This window comes from Dendrobates tinctorius, unplaced genomic scaffold (assembly GCF_039654945.1).
Source record: "Dendrobates tinctorius isolate UK_male_01 unplaced genomic scaffold, ASM3965494v1 ptg000250l, whole genome shotgun sequence".
In the NCBI taxonomy this organism is placed as follows: Eukaryota; Metazoa; Chordata; class Amphibia; order Anura; family Dendrobatidae; genus Dendrobates; species Dendrobates tinctorius.
Window position 1 is genome coordinate 54431186 of NW_027361917.1, and position 21847 is coordinate 54453032.

The window sequence follows — 21847 nt, forward strand, 5'->3', positions numbered from 1 at the left end:
TTGGTACTCTGAGCTTGCATTTAACTGGATAATGCAAGTAGATCAAAGAAGTGAAGCAAACAGTTGCAAGTTGAGTTTGAAGTCTCATCATTGGGTAACTAGTTCGAGAGCAGTCTGTAGGTGCAGTGCCAAAGAAAATACATGATCAACTATTAGCTGGGGTCTGAATGGGGAGTAGCGCCAACCAAAACTGCAGAGCGTCTACACAAATTCAGACTACACAATGGAGGTCACAGATATCTAGGGTTATAAGTCAATCCAGGTAAAACACAAAAATAAGGACATAAAGAACAGCAGAAAGTCAGCAAGATAAATGAGGTCCATCACTGCCTGTTTTTAGAAAATTATGATACTAAGACAAAACCAGTTGCTAAACCCTGTTAGAGTAAAGGATTAAGTCCCCGCTCTGTAGTCCTTTACTAGCTACTGTAAAAAGCATGCTTTTTGCTCCGAAAGATCTTGTATGCTCATTAGACAGTTTATTGCTTTCCACAGGTAATGGGTTACGCTAACTTGTCTAGTAGTTGCCTGGTCAAAACAACCTTTTATTGGTTCCAAAGAAGCTGATTCTCGGTTATTCCATTAATTACAGCTAAATGCTGAGGGGCCCGACATCTTGAAATCCTGGACTCCTTGCATATCATCGGGGGATTCTTCAAACAAAAGGTGATTGTCTATAAACAATACTTTTAAATGGAATGTACCAGTTCCCAAACTATTTATCTGCACATGTAGCTATTTCACAGGCAAGACCTATACATTATAAGTCCACTCCTCCATTAGTGAGAAATCAGCATTTGAATTGATATGTAAATTATATGTAAATCTATTTTCTGATCTGAAGCCCCCGTCACTTCAGCTCTATTCCCTGCTCAGTACCGCTGCCTCATGCTTAACTGATGGCTCCTCTGCCTGAAGTCACACAGAATAGAGGTTGTTAGTCAAGCAGGAAGAGGCACCACTGGTTGGGGACAGAGCTGGAGTGACAGAGGCTTCAGATCTACAAATAGTTCTTCAGCCTCATTTGCATATGAATTCAAATTCTGATTTCTGAGTAATGGAGGAACAGACTGGTCATGTAAAGGTATTGCTGGACTTGTCTTTGAAAGAGCTATATGCGCATATAAATAATTTGGAGGGTGAAATCCTGCTGACAGGTTCCCTTTAACTCCTGGACACACCAAGCAAGGTCATAGATATTTTTATGAGACTGTGCAGTTGATTTTTAGCCTTAGGCCAGGGTCACACTTGCGTGTGCGATGCAAGAAACTCGCGCGAGTCTTTTGCATCAATACCCGGCACTGCCGCCGACACTCGGGACCGGAGTGTGCGGCTGCATGTATTTCTATGCAGCATCACACTACGGTCCGAGTGCTGATGCGAGAGACTCGAGCGAGTTTCTCGCATCGCATACGCAAGTGTGACCCCGACCTTTAACCAATGAAATGAAGGACAGAAAAAGTTCCACATGACACGCAGATTATGGAGGGAATATTGAATAGGCCAAGATATAAGGATGGCAGCGGCAGAGGAGTTCAGCTGAAGTTATAGGAAAGTAAAGGGAAAACACACACTCTGTACCCACACAAAAAAAAACTTTAAGAAAAAGGTGACAGTTAAGAAAAAGGTGACAGCATTTAGAATTGGAAACAAAAAACCAAGTGTCACGGTCCATTTTTGGAGCCGTGGCAGAATGTGGATTCTTATAGAAACCTTTTTCCTTTTTCCCCCAGAGGCCGCTGGGGTTTACTACAGCTGTAGTTGTTTTGATGCTGGTTTTGCCTCCGGTGGCCGCTTGGGTTACTACACGTTTGAATTAACCAACAGGTGATGACTACTCCTCCCTCCTTCCTATAAAAGGTCGTCATGTGCAGTAAATCACTGTTGGTAATATTGTTCATTTGTTATTCAACCATGGTGAAGACTGGACCTACATGGTGGAGAGGGGGTTCAGCTTATCTAGAGCAGTGGAGTTGCTGCTGGATGCTGATCGGATCCTTACTCTGTTGCTTGGAGCATTTGTCCCAACTGCCCCGTGACATTATTACCAACCCACCCATTTTTTCCTGGTGAGCCATGGCCCTAATGCAGTAATGCAGACCTGTCTCCAATTGCTGCAGACCCTCACTGAGGAGCGTGGCGTGCTGCGTGGTGTGGTGGAGCAGCAGCTGCAGCAGTGGGAGGGGTACGGGGCCTCAGCTCAGATGCAGGCTCAACCAGAGCCCAAGTTATCTCTCCCAGACAGGTTTTCTGGAGGGAGAGAGAATTTTTTTTTTTTTTTTCAGGAGGCCTGCAAGCTACACTTCAGGCTCTGCCCTCTTTCATTAGAGACTGAGGTACAGCAGGTGGGATTCATTATAGCCCTCCTTGAAGGTGATCTCCTATCCTGGGCGTTCTCCCTGCCGGCCGATTCACCATCTCTACGGTTGGTGGCCGAGTTTTTTGCAGCTTTGGCGAATATGCCCCCCGGGGTCCTTGATGAGGAGGAGGACTCACGGGTGCAGGTGGATGAGCCCAGGCAAGTGTGAGGAGTTGGTTCCCCAGCGGTGTTGCCTGCAGATCGTCGTGATGTGGGGGCAAGTTTTAGCTGTGGGCAGACTGGTCATATTTTCAGGGTCTGCCCAGCGTGCGCCAAATCTTCTGTACCATCTAAGGAGCCGCGCCCCCCCTGGTCGTGTGGAGGGAGGCGACCAGGGAGTGTATATTTCCTCCATTTTGCCCTCTCAGTGTACTATGTCAACAGAGGTGGTGATTGGCGGGGTACCTGAGGGCATACCGGTATTTGTGGACAGTGGAGCGGGAGTCAATCTGGTGGACGCTCACTTTGTCCAGACACATGGCCAGAAGTGTAGGACGCTGGCCAAACCTCTAAGCGTCTAGGCCATTGACTCTGTCCCACTGAGCCAGAGGAGGTTGACCCAAGTCGTAGAAAATATACATCTGCGCATAGGGACTCAGCATGAAGAGTCCCTGTCATGCTACGTCTTGGGGGAAATGCCATCACCTTTCGTTTTAGGCCTCCCTTGGTTAGAAAAACACAACCCGGTCATAGATTGGCGGTCTAGGGATGTAGCCAGCTGGGATCAGTCGTGTGAGGGCTGCTGCCCAGGGGCTACTGTCTCTGCCGTCTTTCTACAACCATCCCCTTCTTCTCCAGTGGGGGACAGCAGAGGTGCTGCCAGGGAGTAGGGGCAAGACTCTACCCTCACCACATGCTAACCCTGGGTGTCGGAGTCCTCGTAGGAGGAGGGTTCGGAGGAGAGTGGTGACTCCTTCTGAGCATTGTGGCGGTGTGAGTATGATGACACAGGGGGACGCCTCTGTTGTCAGTCCTTTTAAGAGTTCACCATTTTGTGGCAAACACATGAATGGTAATAAACGTTCAGGTCCAGACCTGTGTGTGAACGAGTATGTATGGGTGGCCACCAAAAACATCCAGTGGAAGTGTGTTACTGGGGTCTGGAGTTCTCGGGTGATCGGGCCGTATCGGGTGTCGGCCATCCTCGGCCCGGAGACTTACCAGCTGAAATTACCCCCCAATTATGCCCATACACAACTCGTTCCCCAGGTCGGCGCTCTGGAGATTTGTGGTGCCTCCGGAGCATACATTGCCATTTCCATCTGCCCACGTTTGCCATAATCCTGCGAGTCAGGTGGTCGCTGAGGTGAACTCCGGTGGACCTAGGCGTCCACACTGTAGGTGTTTTTCGGGTGAGGTGCAGTGTTGAGGGTCCAGAGGCCCCTCATTGAAGGAGGGGTACTGTCACGGTCCATTTTTGGAGCCGTGGCAGAATGTGGATTCTTTTTCCTTTTTCCCCCGGAGGCTGCTGGGGTTTACTACAACTGTAGTTGTTTTGATGCTGGTTTTGCCCACAGTGGCCTCTGGGGTTACTACACATTTGAGTTAACCAACAGGTGATGACTACTCCCCCCTCCTTCCTATAAAAGGTCGTCATGTGCAGTAAATCACTGTTGGTAATATTGTTCATTTGTTATCCAACCATGGTGAAGACTGGAAATACCTGGTGGAGAGGGGGTTCAGCTTATCTGGAGCAGTGGAGTTGCTGCTGGATGCTGATCGGATCCTTACTCTGTTGCTTGGAGCATTTGCAGCAGAGCAAAGCTGTTTTGGGTTTTAGTTGCTTTAACCCCGTGGTGTCTGTTTTATTTTCCTTTGTGAGTTATTGGATGCAGTTCACTTTTTTCCCTGTCTCACTTCCTGGGGAGAGGGTTGGTGGTTTAGCTCAGGGCTAAACAGGAGATAGGGACAGGTCGGGGACTTGGGCCTCACTACCTTCAAGTGTACCCCCAAGTTAAGGAGAGTCAGGGCACCCCTTTAGCCTGAGGGGCAGTTCAGGGGCCCAGGTTCCACGTCTCCTGCTTTGTCCCAACTGGCCAGTGACACCAAGTATATACGGTAACTTGAGAACAGATACCAGGTCAGGCACAAGTCTCAGGGTGGTGAGTTAGTAACTCGTGATTGAAATGTCATAAGGGTCCACCAGTATTATAAATGACCTGTTACATGAGCGTGGGAGCATTTCAGCCGTGTGAATGCCGACCAGTCTCTTACTCTAATAACAGAAACTAGGAAAGTCATGGGAAATTTGTTTTATCTTACAAGGGTTGCTGAAAATGTTGAAAATGATGCCTTCATCTGTTGGACAGAGTCAGACCATTTTCATATAACATGTATAATTTTTGCATTTGAACAAAGCAAATTACGAGGTCCTCAAAGGGGTTGGCCACTTTATTTAAACAAATGTGTTGATACCATGATTTTTATTACTTACTATTAAGAAATATTGCAATTTCTCCTACTTTGTTCATGTAGCAATCATCAGACTGCACTGTTCTCCTGTTATCACAACAGTCGTTAATCGAGGGCACGTGACCAGACCTGTTCTCCTGCCTCCTTCAATTGAAAAACCCTTCAAATACAAAAGCTGTTTTTCAACTGGAAGCGACTGAAGGACAGGTCTGGACTTATATGCTCCATCATCCAATGTGACATTGAGATCCGGAGTGCAGTAGAGTCTGAGGAAGGTTGTCAACAAGTGGACAATGTATAACACGGAGGAGAACCTGTAATACTTGCGGTATATATTAGCAAGTACCATAAAATTAGATTTCCCGCATATTTGTTGAAATAAAGAAAAACTACCTGGCAAATAAACTTTATTTTCAGGTTGAGTATCACCCAGAAAATCAGCATTCAGATTTTGTGTTGACAGTCATAACACCTGCAGTCTTTTACCATACTAGCGAATTCAATTTTTGAAGTCGTACCAGGTTGAACTTTGTATTACCATGAAACAATGAGCTTATGCACCATTGTCATGTCTGTCTACCCAAAGATTTAATGCCTCATTCAGTCATCAGAGATTTTTCTGGTACGCAATAAAGGACCACTTGTCTTTTCAAGAACATTTGGTCAGTTTCTCAGTTTTTACCATTTTTACCATCAGGGTTTCTTTGGTGAATTTCACATATGGAAAAATAAATTACAAAGTTTCTCCTATTCACTGGAATCATAATCACCTACAGTAACTGGATTACCGGTATACAATGATGCCATGCGTGTGCTGTCCGTGATTTTAACAGACCCATAGAATTAAATGGGTAGTTTTGCTGTAAGACTGTCACGGCCACGCGTGGCTGGACACAGCGCCTCCAGCAGGGCGGATTTAGATGACACGCGTAACCCTGGATACACCGCCTCCAGTTGGGCGAATTTAAATAATAAAACGTGCAGCTGGATACGCTGCCTCCAACAGGCGAATTTCAGAAATACACGTATGTCTGGAAACCCCGCCTCCAGTAAGGCGAATTTAAAAAATAAAAGGGAAAACCTGGGTAACAATAACAATGGTGGCCCTGCGATAGGGAACGGGGAAGTGGAAACCTCCTGCACTCCCCTGAGTCAGTGTCTCTACACTCCTAACGTTCCCTAGGCCGGTTCCGCAGCGGGCGACGATCAGGAACCTAAAAACCCTGACTCGCCCTGCACCTAAACCCTCACTAGTGAAGTGGACGGTGCGGAAACTAATCCCACCACTGCACTAAAACACACATAAGGAAAAGAGACAAAACAGGGAAACACCACTTAGCTTTGCTTTGTTGCTTACGCTCCCAGCAACAGAGCCCACCACCTGCGTGCATCTTTTCCTCCAACCGGATCCAACACCATAGTGCAGTCTTGGAGCAAACAGAGTCCACCACCTGCGTGCAGCTGCCCAGAAACAGAGTCCAGCATATGAGTCCAGCTTTCCAGCAACTGAGTCCAGCATCATCAGTGCAGCTCTACACCATAGCTGCCACTCCAGCAAGCCATGCAAGAACTCCTTGCTGACACCATAGCTGCAACTCCACCAAGCCATGCAAGCCCTCCTCGCAGACACCATAGCTGCCACTCCAGGACTCTCACTGAGCTGCCCAGGACTCTCCTTCAGCTCCATCCTTCACCCAGGCTTGCTTGTAACTGAGGACTTTCACCAACCGTGATTACCACACCTGACACTCTTTTATAGAGCAATCACACCTGTTTTATAATTACGTGCACAAAACTAAAGTAACCAAAGTGTAATGACCCTAATGGCGACCGGGGGGAAACTAAGAAAGAGACACCACTGTGTAATAACCCTTAAAGGCCACCGGGGGGGCAAAACCAACCCTGAGCAAACAGCTCACAGAAAAAAAAAGGTTACTTGTGCTTTTTCTCTGTCATATCCAACCTGGATCATGACAGTACCCTCCCCTTAATGAGGGGCCTCTGGACCCTCAAGACCGCTCCTCATTAGGGAACCACCTACAGCGGGGATGCCAAGATCCAGAGTTCACCCCCACCACTACCTGACACTTCAGGTTAATGACAAACGCACCGCTGGTATTGGCAATATAAGGTCCGCAGGCACCACACCTCTCCAAGGCGTGGTCCTGGGGAACGAGTTATATATGTGTATGTTTGACATGAGCTGGTAAGACTCCATAACACACTTCCACTAGATGTTTTTTGGTGGGACCCATACACACTCGTTCACACACAGGTCAGTACCTGAACGTTTATTGCCACACATTCGTTTGTCATAATTCGGTGAACTCATTCTGGAACCGACAACAGAGGCATCCCCCTGTGTCACCACACTCACACCCCCGCTATTCTATTCACCAAGGGAACACCACCCTCCAACCCTTTACACCACGAGGTCTGCGCCTCCCAGGGTTGGCTAATGGCGAGGGTTGAGATTTTCCCCTACTCCCCCGCAGCACACCTTCTGCTCATACTGGAGAGGAAAGGGCCTGAGATATGGAGGAAAAATACACTCCCTGGTCGCCTTCCTCCACACAACAAGGAGGGGGCGGCTTCTTCGGTGGTATGGAAGATTTGGCGTGAGCCCCACAGACTATAACACCAGTCTGCTCACTACCGGGACGTACCCCTTCACCTCGGGGAACCCCAGACAGCACCATGGGGACACCAACTCCACCCACCTGTCTGGGTGCGTCCGCCTGTATGAGCAAGTCCCACTCCCCAGCAGCGACTCTAGGGGGCTTCATTGCCAGCCGCTATTTGATTTTCCGGTTGAGTCAGAGGGAAGGCCCCAGACCCTAATTACTGCTGCTGGAGCTGCTTACACACCCTGCAGCTCCTCACTCACCTCAGTGAGGCCCAGCAGCAAATGCTCACAGGTCTGAACATGGCCAAAGGCTCACCAGAGAAAATTTTGGGTTGGTGATAATGTCACGGTCACGTGTGGCTGGACACAGCGCCTCCAGCAGGGCGGATTTAGATGACACGCATGACCCTGGATACACCGCCTCCAGTTGGGCGAATTTAAATAATAAAATGTGCAGCTGGATACGCCGCCTCCAACAGGCGAATTTCGGAAATACACTTATGTCTGGAAACCCCGCCTCCAGTAAGGCGAATTTAAACAATAAAAGGGAAAACCTGGGTAACAATAACAATGGTGGCCCTGCAATAGGGAACGGGGAAGTGGAAACCTCCTGCACTCCCCTGAGTCTCTACACTCCTAACGTTCCCTAGGCCGGTTCCGCACTGGGCGACGATCAGGAACCTAAAAACCCTGACTCGCCCTGCACCTAAACCCTCACTAGTGGACGGTGGACGGTGCGGAAACTAATTCCACCACTGCACTAAAACACACATAAGGAAAAAAGACAAAACAGGGAAAGACCACTTAGCTTTGCTCTGTTGCTTACGCTCCCAGCAACAGAGCCCACCACCTGCGTGCATCTTTTCCTCCGACCGGATCCAACACCATAGTGCAGTCTTGGAGCAAACAGAGTCCACCACCTGTGTGCAGCTGTGCAGAAACAGAGTCCAGCATATGAGTCCAGCTTTCCAGCAACTGAGTCCAGCATAATCAGTGCAGCTCTACACCATAGCTGCCACTCCAGCAAGCCATGCAAGAACTCCTTGCTGACACCATAGCTGCAACTCCACCAAGCCATGCAAGCCCTCCTCGCAGACACCATAGCTGCCACTCCAGGACTCTCACTGAGCTGCCCGGGACTCTCCTTCAGCTCCATCCTTCACCCAGGCTTGCTTGTAACTGAGGACTTTCACCAACCGTGATTACCACACCTGACACTCTTTTATAGAGCAATCACACCTGCTTTATAACTACGTGCACAAAACTAATGTAACCAAAGTGCAATGACCCTAATGGCCACCAGGGGGGAAACTAGGAAAAAGACACCACTGTGTAATAACCCTTAAAGGCCACCGGGGGCAAAACCAACCCTGAGCAAACAGCTCACAGAAAAAAAAAAAGGTTACTTGTGCTTTTTCTCTGTCATATCCAACCTGGATCATGACAATGACTTGGGTGAGTGTTATAGTCATGAAAAACACAGAACACATACATGACTCCTAGACGGCTAACCAAGGCCTAAGTTAGTGTAGAAATTTGTAGTTGGACCTACATTTTTTCCATTCTAGGGCAGACCAGGGCAAACTATGGCCCGCAGGCCACATCCTGCCTATTGGCTGTTCCTATCTATCCCACGATTTGGGACAGCAAAAGGTCTAGAAGCAGTGGCCTGCCCGGCTACGTTTTGATTTCACCGGTATCTACATCCTCTGCGTGCAAATATGGTGAATGTAATGGTTGAAGAGGGAGCCATTGGCTTCATCTTCCATTATTCAGCCTGTACAACTGAGTGTCTTGGTGCAACAGGCACAATAATGTCATTAGATCACACCTGCTATAGGCCTCAGTGTGCAGAGCAAAGCCGGGACAGGGAGCCGGTGGAACATGGTTCAAGGTGAGTAGTGTTTCTAATTAACTTGTGGGACCATCAGTATGTATTTGGGGCCTGTGGTGTTATACTGTATGAGTTTCATCATAATGTGACGGGGGCTGGGAGGAATTATACCGTGGGAGACATCATTCTGTGTTGGGGCATACTATGTATGGGCCATCATAATATGTTGTGAAGCTGTGGAAGGAAACCATGGGGCCATGACACTGAGTAGGAAGATTGTGGGGGCCATCATACTGTGTGAGGGTGATGATACTGTGCAGACACATACTATGTGGGTCATCTTCTGTGTTTCAATTACAGATCAATAACACCACTTAAAGTAATATCATTCTAGTTCAAAAGTTCACATCTTTATTGCAAAAAATCACACAGTGAAAGAAAAAAACAACCAAGCCCCTAAAAATACCATAAAAACAATTAGGGTATTGTGGTCCAAAATGAATACAAATTGGGGTGCTGGGAACTGTGGTTAATTCAAACATCATAGCACTTGGTCTGTATTTTTGAAATATGGTTGTTGAATATACCGTAATTTTACTACTTTAATGGGGTCCTTGACACTATTTTTCGCAAACCATTGATATTCAACAAATATACCTTTTTGCTTTTCCATCTGCCTTGTTATTTATTCAATATGGCTATGTATTTACTTGCATTATGTATCAGTAATTATTGTAATCATTTATAATAACTATACAAGTCATTTGTATTAATTTTTGAACCACACTGCCCTAATTGTTTTTATGGGGTTTTTTTTAGGGGATTGGTTATACTGTTGTTTTTTTCTCTCACTGTGTGTTAACTTTTGAATTAGTATGATATTACTTTTTATTATTTGATATAGGGTACTTTAAGTGGTGGTATTGGTCTGTATTTGATCCTTTTTCATGGTTACCTCCACATGATATTATATGCCTTTGATGTATTATGGGTCTACAAATCCTTTGTTTCTGTATTCATCGTCCTGTGTTTGCAAAGAACGAAGAAAAAAGATTATGCTATACAAAAAGGGATCACCAGAATGAAATGTACAAAAGGTTTTTATTAATGCAGACTACTAACAACAATTAAAAAACAATTAAAAGTCAAGCACATGACTGTACACATAATGGGAGATGGGCAGGGCTGGACTGGCCCAACAGAGAACCGGAGAATCCTCCGGTGGGCCCTGGCTTCTCCTTCAGCAGAGTTCATAGTACAAACCTTGCAGTTGCTATGGGGCTCTTCAGTGGGGGGAGGGGGGAAGGTGGGTCCTCAGAATCAAACGGAGTGTCTTAGTGCAACTGGCGCAATAATGTCATTAGATCACACCTTCTATAGGCCTCAGTGTGTCGGTGGACCCAATGTTCTTCAGTCTGACACTGGAGATGGGCCTTGTCAAATTGTATGGTATACTAACCTATTACACCATATTTAATTAAATTTGAGACCCAGGTTCTGGCATGGTAAAGCAAAACAGGATAAGCAATCAGACCAAACTAGATCACCAAGCACAGAAAGGCATAAATTTCAATTTTGGCACTGCCCTGTGACTGATAACCAAAAAGCCTCTGCAGAATCTCACCAGCACATATAGCACAAAAAGGGCATCAATATATAGGTAAGTCAGGAACAAGAGTAATGAAATTTGCTGCCCAAAATCAAGAAAACAATATAAGCATAAGGTGCATAATGTATGATAGAGACTCTGTAGTAGATAAAGTAGATACCTACGCATAAAAAAGCAGAGATGCCAGTGGGGATGGGTACTAGAACAAGCATGGTGGCCTGGGTAAGGTAAGGTCAGGAACAAAGACAGGGCACAACGCCGCTGTGCCGAAAAAAGGTGCAGATGCCGGAGGGTGAGTGAAAGACCGGGGGGGGCAGGGACCTTATATTACTAGCACCACTTCAGCACTGAAAAAAAAAACGTTGGAGCTGTGCTTCTAATCTAAGGTCCTTGACCCTACTCCTATACTCACCTGCCGGCATCTTCACCGTTTACCACCACCACTCCAGTCGGTCTCCGGCAGTTTGCGACCTGCCAGATCCCTCCAGTGCTTGCTGGAGTGAGTCGGAGGTCACTCTTCAATGCTAGTCTGCCAGAAGTTGTGGTCACAAGATGAAATGCAGGATCGGAGCGGTGCCGAAAAAAGGTGCAGATGCCGGAGGGTGAGTGAAAGACCGGGGGGGCAGGGACCTTATATTACTAGCACCACTTCAGCACTGAAAAAAAAACGATGGAGCTGTGCTTCTAATCTAAGGTCCTTGACCCTACTCCTATACTCACCTGCCGGCATCTTCACCGTTTACCACCACCACTCCAGTTGGTCTCCGGCAGTTTGCGACCTGCCAGATCCCTCCAGTGTTTGCTGGAGTGAGTCGGAGGTCACTCTTCAATGCTAGTCTGTCAGAAGTTGTGGTCACAGGAATGCAGGATCGGAGCGGTGCCGAAAAAAGGTGCAGATGCCGGAGGGTGAGTGGAAGACCGGGGGGGGGGCAGGGACCTTATATTACTAGCACCACTCCAGCGCTGCAAAAAAAAAAAAAAACAGCAGGAGTGGTGCTTTAACAGAACAGAAAAACACAACTGTTTGAACCTGGCCATATATAATAGTAATTTTATTTCTATAGTGCCGACAAATTCCGCAGCATTTACATAATGATGCTTGCTAGGAAAAAAAAAATCAAACAAAACTATTAGTGTGAGCAGAGTTCATTCTAAGGCTATGTGCACACGTTGCGGATTTGTTGCGGATCCACAGCGGTTTTTCTGCGTGGAATTGCACCAAATCTGCAAATGACTGCTCAAGCAATAGGAATCCAATATTGGTGTACACATGCTGCGGAAAATTCCGTCCTGATTCGCAGCGTTTTATTTTCCGCAGCATGTCAATACTTTTTGCAGATCTGCAGCGTTTTTCCCCCATTGACTTCCATTGAGGCACTCAAATCCAGGAATAAATCCGCAGGTGTAAAAGTTATTGTGGATTTCATGCGGATTTGGCAGAAAAACGGCAGCGGATTTATAAAATGCAAATATATCAGAAGGAGGAAGAGTGTGTGGGCAGAGAATCAAAAATACAGTAGAGCCAATCTTGATTGAAACAATGGAGGGAGGACTTGAAAAGGCAATTTTTTTTTTTTTTTTTACAGTAGCACGTCTTTATTGAGCTAACAAATCCGCAGGCAAAGCCACATCCAAATTCGTATGTCAATCCGCATCAAAACCGCATGAAATCTGCACAAAAAACGCACGGAATTTCCACTGTATTTTCTGCCAAGTGATGTAGAATCCGCGCAGAAATTTCCCCAGGCAAAACCGCAACCTGCGCACGTAGCCTAAAGGTTAGAGTCCAGAGTCCTGTCCCTACAAACAGATTGAAAAACTGATTGGACTGATATTATTTATCTTTTCTACCCCGTCTGAGAGCAGCATGATTCCAGCGATGTATCACTTACTGAGCTGATTGCTGCATTTTTTGCAAAATCTCTGTTTTATTTGCTGTAGGTCTAGCAGTCCTCTGAATGCTGAACTCTGCATATCCCCATCCACACCACTGATTGGCAGCTTTCTGTGTTCACTGTGCATAGGCAGAAAGCTGATAATCAGTGGTAGTGGTGGGGATATAACAGAGCTCATGAATATGGAGGACTACATGGCAGCAAGTTTACTAGTCCTAAAGAGATTTTATTGAAACTACAGCCAGCAGCCCAGCAAGTGATACATCGCTAGAATTGACCTTTGTATGTATTATGCTGCTCTCAGATTAGGAGGCCAAAATCTGGTGACAGATTCTGTTGAAGTGTAGATCACTTGGAGAAAAAAATAATAATCAGTAAAAACAATCCATCACGATCCATCATTAGAAACGAATTGGTAATCAACTAGACCAATGATGAACAAAATAGGACTAGTTGCAATAGTTTTGATTAACATTAAAGAAAAAACAAACATATGTTGTATTGCCAGAACTGTAAAAGTCCACCCTATCTAAATATCAAATAAATGAATGTATGCAGTAAAAAAAATGCCAGAATTTAGTTTTTTGGGGGTCAACACACCTCCCCCAAAAATAAAATAAAAAACGATTACGATTGTTTGGTGTCTACTGTATATAAAACTGTCAGCTCGACATGCAAGAAAAAAAGCTCTCACATAGTTGTATTGGCAGAAAGATAAAAGCGTTACAGGTCTCAAAAAAACTTTTACAAACTTCTGAATTTTTGTTTTGCCAATAATAATAATAATAATGGCAGAATTTCATTTTTTTCACCATTTCATCACACTTGGAATTATTTTTTCTTTTTTTGGGGATTCAGTACAACGTATGGTGAAATGGATGGTGTCATTCAAAACTATAACTCACTCTGAAAAAAAACAAGCTGTCATACCAGAAAAATAAAGTTGTGGCTCTTACGAAAAGGGGAGGGAAGAATACAAACGTAACAACAAAAATTGTTGGAGGAAGAAAAGAGTTAAATCTGTCACCAGGTTTTTCATGCCCTAGCTGAGAGCAGAATGATGTAGGGGCACAGACCCAGATTCCAGCAATATGTCACTTACTTTACTTGGTGCTGTAGTTTTGATCTGCTCCAGATCTTTAAAGGGATCCTGTCACCTGGTTTTTGATGCTCCATTAATAGTGTGACGTAGGCGCAGATACCATAATTCCAAAGATGTGTCACTTGCTAGTCTGCATGCTGTCATTTTGAAACAGTCGCTTTTCTTTGATTCAGATCTACCAGTTCTCTGAATGCTGAACTCTGTGTAACCACACTTCCATCACTGATTGGTCACTTTATGTGTACACTGTGCATAAGCAGAAAGCTGCCAATCAGTGGTGGGGATGGGGTTGTATAGAGATCATGACTACTGAGGACTAAAGGCAGCAGGTTTACTAGTCCTCTCGTGATAATCTGATGATAAAACAGTGATTTTATCAAAACTATAGGAAGCAGCCCAGTAAGTGACACATCGCTGGAATCAGGGTCTCTGTCACTTCACTATGTAGCAAAAATCTGATGATAGAACACCTTTAGGGTATGTGCACACGTCGCGTATTGCTGTGCGGAATGCTTTGAGCAGGGGGTTGGACCAGATGGCCCAGGAGGTCCCTTCCAACTCTACGATTCTATGATTCTATGATTCTCTGCGCGGAATCCACGTTTTTTATGCGGATTTCTAGCGGATTTTGTGCGTATTTGGCATGCGTTTTTCACCTGCGGGTTCCTATAATGGAATGGGTGTGTAAACGCTGCGGAATCCGCACAAAGAATAGACATGACTGCGGAAAAAAACCCGCTGGGTTTCCGCACTAATTTTTCCGCAGTATGTGCACAGCAAATTTTTTCCCCATAGAATAACATTGTACTGCAAATCACTCGCGGATCTGCAGCAAATCCGCAACGTGTGCACATACCTTTAAATATATTTTTGGGGCCTTGAGGTACGTTGGGGTCCAATTTCCATTACAATCATTGTGTATAGAAAAGTGAACTGATGTGCCATGTCATAGGATAATATGGTAAATCCTATAGTTCTTGGCATTGATTTGCGAAATCCTCCAACGTAACCTAACAGCGGGCAACTGCAGATGGTCAAAAATCCAATCTATCCCCAGTGATCAGTATTATGGCTTCAATATATTATGTCATACTTCTACTCCCATCTGACCCCACGGATACACGGACTCTGTATACAGTACGGCTGATGCATTTCCTCCCGATCTTAACAACCAATCTATGTACAATCATCAGCTTTACCCAGAGGGGAAAAAATGCTATTTATTCACTAGCAATCATCTATAATGCAGCCCTGATAAAACACCACGCCGGCAATGAATGTATGAACTATGGAGTAACGGAGGCAGACCTGGACTTCATTCCTTTAGGAGGATGCAGAACAAATCGCTGAGAATTCACCGTCTCTCGATATTTACATGGGGACGCTCGATGTGCAATGATCACCCACGGATGTCTAGTGGATCCGGGGGGCGTTCCTCTGGTTTAATTGCAATGCATTACAGAAGACATAAATACTATGTATCCCTCCTCCCTCCGCTCACTAGGACACACTCGGAAAGCGACAATGACCTTAATTCACCGTGAGAGCGGGGCATAGCCAGAATATTGGGCGCCCCACAGTATGGGATGAAGGGGACCCCAATATACGTACAGTTATAGGTATTATTATTATATTACACTATCATTTTCAGGTTCCCCCTCCTCCAGGTCTCACGTTTTGATCATGTTTCCTGATGAGGGGGATTCTGAGCCCCCGCTCTCCCCTCCCTGCTGCTGGGGTGATGATGCTGGAGATCAGCTACTGCACCTGCAGACACATCCAGGGGTCCCAGGGAAGCCCCCACTGCACCTGCAGACACATGCCCAATCCAGGGGTCCCAGGGAAGCCCCCACTGCACCTGCAGACACATGCCCAATCCAGGGGTCCCAGGGAAGCCCCCACTGCACCTGCAGACACATGCCCAATCCAGGGGTCCCAGGGAAGCCCCCACTGCACCTGCAGACACATGCCCAATCCAGGGGTCCCAGGGAAGCCCCCACTGCACCTGCAGACACATGCCCAATCCAGGGGTCCCAAGGAAGCCCCCACTGCACCTGCAGACACATGCCCAATCCAGGGGTCCCAGGGAAGCCCCCACTGCACGTGCAGACACATGCCCAATCCAGGGGTCCCAAGGAAGCCCCCACTGCACCTGCAGACACATGCCCAATCCAGGGGTCCCAGGGAAGCCCCCACTGCACCTGCAGACACATGCCCAATCCAGGGGTCCCAGGGAAGCCCCCACTGCACCTGCAGACACATGCCCAATCCAGGGGTCCCAGGGAAGCCCCGACTGCACAGCAGTGCTGGGGGGCTTCTAACACTGCAGTGAGGAGGACCTGCTGCCTCCTCACACTCCAGTCACCTGCCATTCGTGGCTCTCTGAGATTCCTATAATGAAGTGATGGCAGAGGTGGCCGGCGATGATGTGGGGGCTCTTACCGCTGCCTGTGATGGGGGCTGCTGCTGCTGCTGCTGCTGACAAGCTGTCCAGGAGGGGCTCTGCTGCTCTCTAGCCGAGGTGTAGCGCTGCCATCCGCCCAACTTCAGCACCCAGCCGGCAGAAAGAGAGAGAAGCAGAGAAGATAGGGGAGTGAGAGAGTGTGAGAGAGAAGCCCAGGGAGGGGAGAGAGGACCAGGGACGGTGTGCGCCTGCGCGGCCGAGCAGCACAACAGCCTCTGCTAGAAGGTTACTACCATTTCTACACATCCTCTCCCATTCACAGCGCTCTGCAGTGCGGGGTCTCCCGAGCCCCCCAGTGTCAGGCAGCCTAATGTGGGAGGGCTCTGTACGATCGTCTGTTCATCCAGAGGAGAAGCCGGGAGCAGAGTTTAGGCTGAGAGGGAGCAACAGGAAAATGGATGGGAACGACTAACCCTTTCACTGCCAGGAGCTGGTCTCTACATGTCTCCATTTCATGTGTGATGATGGTAATTGTGTTCTTCATCACCGACAGAGTCACAGATAGAACGATAGAATGGTGGATTGTTTAGTGTTCCCTTTATTTTATTGAGCAGTATATAGACATACAGCTCCGGCAAAAATTAAGAGACCACTGCACAGCTGTATAACAATCAGCTTCTGTACATGTCTGACAGCCATTCCATTCCAGTGTCAGCTGAATTCCAACCAGAGTACACCTCATTCTATGTAATATGCTTGTGATTAGGTGATCACCTGAACCAAATCTTATTTAACCAAGGAAAGTATAAATAACCCTGCTGTGGTGTTCACAATCCTCTTGCAATAGGACAAGCTGGATGGCAAAACAAGTGCGAGTAATATCCCAAAAGTAATAGGAATGAAAAATAACTGTTAACCATGCCAAAGGAGTAGAAAAGAAAAGTCTTGAGTGAGGAAAAGAAGGGCTCAATTCTGGCTTTACTAGCAGATGGATACAGTGAGATTCATGTTGCCTCCATCCTTAAAATTTCCAAGACGGCAGTCCATTACAACAAGGTCAAGGACCAGACATTGGGGACAACAAAGCTACAGACCAGCAGAGTGCGAAAACGACTCTCCACTGACCGGGATGACCGTCATCTTATTCGAATGTCACTCAGCAACTGCAGGATGGCATCAAGTGACCTACAAAAGGAATGGCAAATGGAAGCTGGGGTCAAGTGCACGGCAAGAACAGTTTGTAACAGGCTCCTAGAGGCAGAGCTCTAAAGCTAGAAAAAAAGCCTATCAATGAGAAGCAAAGGAGAGCCAGGCTGAAGTTTGACAAAGACCATAAGGATTGGACCATAGAAGACTGGAGTAAGGTAATCTTCTCTAAGGGTATGTGCACACTTTGCGGTTTCTGCTGCGTTTCCGGCTCTGCAGAAACCACTTATGAATTAAGCCACATACAAGGTAATACTGCAAAAACAGTTGATTCCTTCTGCTCAGGCAATGTTCCCCAACTCTGAGGACTGTTTTTTTCCAGCAGGACAATGCGCCATGCCACACAGCTAGGTCAATGTGTGGATGGATGAAGGACCACCACGTCAAATCCCTGTCATGGCCAGCCCAATCTCCAGACCTGAACCCCACTGAAAACCTCTGGAATGTAAACAAGAGGAAGATGGATAGTCACAAGCCATCAATCAAAGAAGAACTGCTTACATTTTTGTACCAAGAGGTTTTTTTGTTTACAGCGAGAGACACACACACACTATAAGCGCATGCGCGCGCGCGCGCACACACACACGAGAGAGACACACACACTATATAAGCGCGCGCACACACACACACACACTGCTCAAAAAATAAAGGGAACACCATAACATAGGATACTATGTTATAGTGTTCCCTTTATTTTTTTGAGCAGTGTATATATATATATATATATATATATATATATATATACAGCTCTGGCAAAAATTAAGAGACCAATTTCAAATGTTCATTTTGTCTGATTTTTATAGGTATATTTTTGAGTAAAATGTAAATTGTCTATAAGGTTCTGACAACATGTCTCCGAATTTCCAAGCAATAAATTTTGTATTTTTTTCTGAAAAGGAGAAATGGTCAAGAATTTATTAAAAAACAGTGCTTTCAGACCTCAAATAATGCAAAGAAAACAAGTTCATAATAATTTAGAAACAACAATACTAATGTTTTAACTCAGGAAGAGTTCAGAAATCAATATTTTGTGGAATAACCATGATTTTTAAAAACAGCTTTTATGTCTCTTGGCATGCTTTCCACCAGTCTTTCACACTGCTTCTGGTGTAAAAATGTAAGCAGTTCTTCTTTGATGGCTTGTGACTATCCATCATCCTCTTGATTACATTCCAGAGGTTTTCAATGGGATTCAGGTCTGGAGATTGGGCTGCCCATGACATGGTTTTGATGTGTTCATCTCTTAATTTTTGCCACAGCTGTATACATACCCACAGAGACATATATATACATTACAGACCAAAAGTTTGGACACACCTTCTCATTCAGAGAGTTTTCTTTGTTTTCATGACTATGAAAATTGTAGATTCACTCTGAAGGCATCAGAACTATGAATTAACATGTGGAATTATATAATTAACAAAACAGTGTGAAACAACTGAAAATATGTCTTATATTCTAGGTTCTTCAGAGTAGCCAACTTTTGCTTTGATTACTGCTTTGCACACTCTTGGCATTCTCTTGATGAGCTTCAAGAGGTAGTCACCGGAAATGATCTTCCAACAGTCTTGAAGGAGTTCCCAGAGATGCTTAGCACTTGTTGGCCCTTTTACCTTCACTCTGCGGTCCAGCTCACCCCCAAACCATCTCGATTGGGTTTAGGTCTGGTGACTGTAGAGGCCAGGTCATCTGGCGTAGCACCCCATCACTCTCCTTGGTCAAATAGCCCTTAGGCTAGTTTCACACTAGCGATTTTTAGTGCTGCGTTTCGTGCGCAATAGAAAAGCATGCAAAAAACGCATCATGCATTTTGCATGCGTTTGCTTTTTTTAGGCACATGCATTTTAACCAGTTTCTAGCCATGTTAACTCTTAAAACGAGTGCGATTTTAAACACAGGCGTGCGCATGTCCATGCGCATGCCTGCGTTCCCATAGACTGTAATGGGATTTTTTGGCGCATTCCGTACGCATGCGTTTTTTTGACACAGGTTGGACGGACCAAAAATGCAACAGGTTGTGTCCGGCGCGCCTAGGCGCACGCTACAAAAACATGCAAACGCTAGACCATGCGCCCTCATGTTAAACATAGGGGCTCATGTCGCATGCGCATGGGCGCGCACGATGCGCTGCGCTAAAAAACGCTAATGTGAAACCAGCCTTACACAGCCTGAAGGTGTGAAAACCATTTTCGGTGACTACCTCTTGAAGCTCATCAAGAGAATGCCAAGAGTGTGCAAAGCAGTAATCAAAGCAAAAGGTGGCTACTTTGAAGAACCTAGAATATAAGACATATTTTCAGTTGTTTCACACTTTTTTGTTAATTATATAATTCCACATGTGTTAATTCATAGTTTTGATGCCTTCAGAGTGAATCTACTGAGAAGGTGTGTCCAAACTTTTGGTTTGTACTATATACTGTATAAACTACCGTTCAAAAGTTTGGGATCACCCAGACAATTTTGTGTTTTCCATGAAAACTCATACTTTTATTAACTAAATGAGTTGCTAAATGAATTTAAAATCTAGTCCAGACATTGACAAGGTTCGAAAAAAAGATTTTTATTTGAAATAATAATTTTCTCCTTCAAGCTTTGCTTTCGTCAAAGAATGCTCCCTTTGCAGCAATTCCAGCATTGCAGACCTTTGGCATTCTAGCAGTTAATTTGCTGAGGTAATCTGGAGAAATTTCACCCCATGCTTCCAGAAGCCCCTCCCACAAGTTGGTTTGGCTTGATGGGCACTTGTTGCATACCATACCGTCAAGCTGCTCCCACAACAGCTCAATGGGGTTGAGATCTGGTGACTATGCTTGCCACTCCATTACAGATAGAATACCAGCTGCCTGCTTCTTCCCTAAATAGTCCTTGCATAATTTGGAGGTGTGCTTTGGGTCATTGTCCTGTTGTAGGATGAAATTGGCTCCAATCAAGCGCTGTCCACAGGGTATGGCATGGCATTGCAAAATGGAGTGCTAGCCTTCCTTATTCAAAATCCCTTTTACTTTGTACAAATCTACTTTACCAGCACCAAAGCAACCCCAGACCATCACATTACCTCCAACATGCTTGACAGATGGTGTCAGGCATTCTTCCAGCATCTTTTCAGTTGTTCTGGATTTCACAAATGTTCTTCTGTGTGATCCAAACACCTCAAACTTGGATTCGTCTGTCCATAGCACTTTTTTTCCAATCTTCCTCTGTCTAATGTCTGTGTTCTTTTGCCCATATTAATATTTTCCTTTTATTAGCCAGTCTCAGATATGGCTTTGTCTTTGCCACTCTACCCTGAAGGCCAGCATCCCGGAGTCGCCTCTTCACTGTAGACGTTGACACTGGTGTTTTGCGTGTACTATTTAATGAAGCTGCCAGTTGAGGACCTGTGAGGCGTTGATTTCTCAAACTGCAGACTCAAGTGTACTTGTCTTGTTGCTCAGTTGTGCAGCGGGGCCTCCCACTTCTCTTTCTACTCTGGTTAGAGCCTGTTTGTGCTCTCCTCTGAAGGGAGTAGTACACACCGTTGTAGGAAATCTTCAGTTTCCTGGCAATTTCTCGTATGGAATAGCCTTCATTTTTAAGAACAAGAACAGACTGTCGAGTTTCACATGAAAGTTCTTTTTTTCTGGCCATTTTGAGAGTTTAAAGGAACCAACAAATGTAATGCTCCAGATTCTCAACTAGCTCAAAAGAAGGTCAGATTTATAGCTTCTCTAATCAGCCAAACTGTTTTCAGCTGTGCTAACATATTTGCACAAGGGTTTTCAAGGGTATTCTAAGCATCCATTAGACTTCCTTCACAGCAAACACTAAGTACCATAAGAAAACTGGAGTGATGGTTGTTGGAAATGGGCCTCTATACACCTATGAATATATTGCATTACAAACCAGACATTTACAGCTAGAATAGTCATTTACCACATTAACAATGTATAGAATGTATTTCTGAATCATTTAATGTCAGCTTCATTGGAAAAAACTGCTTTTCTTTCAAAAATAAGGAAATTTTTAAGTGACCCTAAACTTTTCAATGGTAGTGTATGTATATATATGGCTCAAAAGAATAAAGGGAACAATAAACAATACATTGTATTGTTTAGTGTTCCCTTTATTTTTTGAGCAGTATATGTATATATATATATATATATATATATACACACACACACATACACACACACATATATACACACACACACATATATATACACACACACACACACACACATATATATATACATACACACACACACACATATATATATATATATATATATATATATATATATATGCACACACACATAGATATATTCGTGGTACAGTATGTCATTTTTCTTCTCGTTTATTTTTTCATCTTTTATATGTCTGCAGTATTTTTCTTCTTTTAAATGAAGACTAAATGTGACCTT

General features: G+C 45.2%; 1 protein-coding gene across 2 annotated transcripts in view; it reads right to left on the minus strand.

The window, feature by feature from the left end:
* The window catches only part of RGS17 (regulator of G protein signaling 17), a 223524-nt gene extending 207031 nt beyond the window's left edge, over positions 1–16493 (minus strand). For both annotated transcript variants that reach the window (XM_073557703.1, XM_073557702.1), the window contains exon 1: positions 16280–16493. The gene's annotated coding sequence lies outside the window, so the exon portion shown is untranslated. The remainder of the gene's footprint in view (positions 1–16279) is intronic.
* Positions 16494–21847: the final 5354 nt, after the last annotated feature.